The sequence below is a fragment of the Ixodes scapularis genome, unplaced genomic scaffold, assembly GCF_016920785.2.
Source record: "Ixodes scapularis isolate PalLabHiFi unplaced genomic scaffold, ASM1692078v2 PGA_scaffold44__24_contigs__length_19508400, whole genome shotgun sequence".
NCBI classification, from domain to species: Eukaryota; Metazoa; Arthropoda; class Arachnida; order Ixodida; family Ixodidae; genus Ixodes; species Ixodes scapularis.
The window spans coordinates 16,966,764-16,968,540 of record NW_024609873.1 but is presented as its reverse complement, the minus strand read 5'-3'; the positions used below and the strand labels follow the sequence as shown (position 1 = coordinate 16,968,540).

Genomic DNA, 1,777 nt, shown 5'->3' with positions numbered 1-1,777 from the left:
GAAGACTAGATAGGAATAAACGGATGAACGCATGAAACAATTACTGATGCAAAGTAACTCATTATTTATTTATTAATACTACTGTCTCCTATTTCAGGAGACGCGGTAGGAGTGGTTTACAACATATGTGTACACAAAAACAATAATAAAAAAAAAAAAACCAGCAGGTAACAAGCACAAGGATATTCGTTCTAGCTGATCCAAAAACACAAACAGCGTTATACAAAAACTATTCGTCGCAAAAACAAGAAAATTAATAAATGAGCATCAGATACAAGAATCACAAAAATCTCGGAGTTTATTAAAAAAGGAGGACTCTGGTGATGCTGTTATTATATCGCCTGGCAGGGAGTTCCAGTCGTGAACAGTCCTTGGGAAAAAAGAGTACTTAAATGCATTAATCCGACAGTTGAATTCTTTGAGCGTTTTGCAATGATAACAATGATAACTTCGCATGGGATAATCTTGAGGTGCGGGTGAAATATATTTAGCGATATCGATTTTGAACCGGTTGTTTAGTAAATGAAATAGAAACTTTATTCTCGTAAACATGCGTCTATGCTATAGTAATTTCACCCCAGAAAGGGCGTACAGTTCAGAGACGGGATATTTTCGCTGGAATTTATTATGAATGAAACGTAAACTTTTTCTTTAAACATTTTCGAGGACGTTTATGTTGGTACTTGTAAACGGATCCCAAACCACCGAAGCGTATTCTAGGATGGGTAATATGAAAGTTTTATAGGCTGTCAATTTAACGTCGGAAGAGGCATGTTTTAAATTTCGTCTTAAGTACCATAATTTGGATAGTGCTTTGCACGCAGTAGACATGATATGAGTGTTCCAGCGAAGGTCATTCGATATAATAACACCCAGGTATTTATAAGAAGTAACTTCGGCTAGTGAAGTACTATTAATAGAATAATCGAAAGATGACTTAATTTACGAGTTATATGCATTCGAACACACTTCTTGACATTCAATGACATCTGCCACGAGTCGCACCAGTGCGCCATCTTGGACAAGCAGGTGTTTAGTAGAATCTGGTCATTATTTCATTGACTTCTGTAAATAAAACCACATCGTCTGCAAACAGTCGAACACGTACTGGAATATTAGCGGTTAAATCGTTTATAAAAATTGAGAACAGTAATGGCCCAGGACTGACCCTTGCGGAATACCCGATAAAACAGGGACTAATGATGATTCACTCGAGTTGATCTGTACATACTGCTTTCTGTCCTGTAAGTAGTTCTCGAGCCAGTGAAAGATACCTTCGCTTTGAACAATTGATTTAAGTTTACGGAGAAGTTTACTATGTGATACTCTATCAAAAGCTTTAGAAAGATCTAGGAATATGACGTCAATTTGTTTGGATCGATTCAGGATATTTGCGAAATCGTGGACTGTTTCAAGTAACTGAGTCGTAGTAGAAAGGCCATGACGGAAACCATGTTGATTTGAAAAGAAAAAATATTTTTTTTTCTAAGTAACTCGCGAGGTGTTTAAAAACAATATGTTCTAGCAGTTTCGAACAGTAAGGATGTAATGAAATGGGCCTATAGTTTACCGGAAGTAGCAGGGAGCCAGTTTTATGAACGGGAATTACTTTTGCAGATTTCCACTCAGCAGGAATGACAGATTCTGTTAAAGACCTTTGAAAAATAAGGTAAAGATATTTCGAGCACCACTCAGCGTAGCGAATCAAAAATGAATTTGGAATACCGTCAGCCCCAATGGCTTTCTTTTCTGGAAGATTAAGCAGAGCTGAGAATAT

The 1,777-nt window shown here is 37.0% G+C and overlaps 1 pseudogene; it reads right to left on the bottom strand.

The window, feature by feature from the left end:
- Positions 1–332: 332 nt before the first annotated feature.
- Positions 333–786, bottom strand: LOC120845263 (annotated as a pseudogene).
- Between the last annotated feature and the right edge of the window lie 991 nt (positions 787–1,777).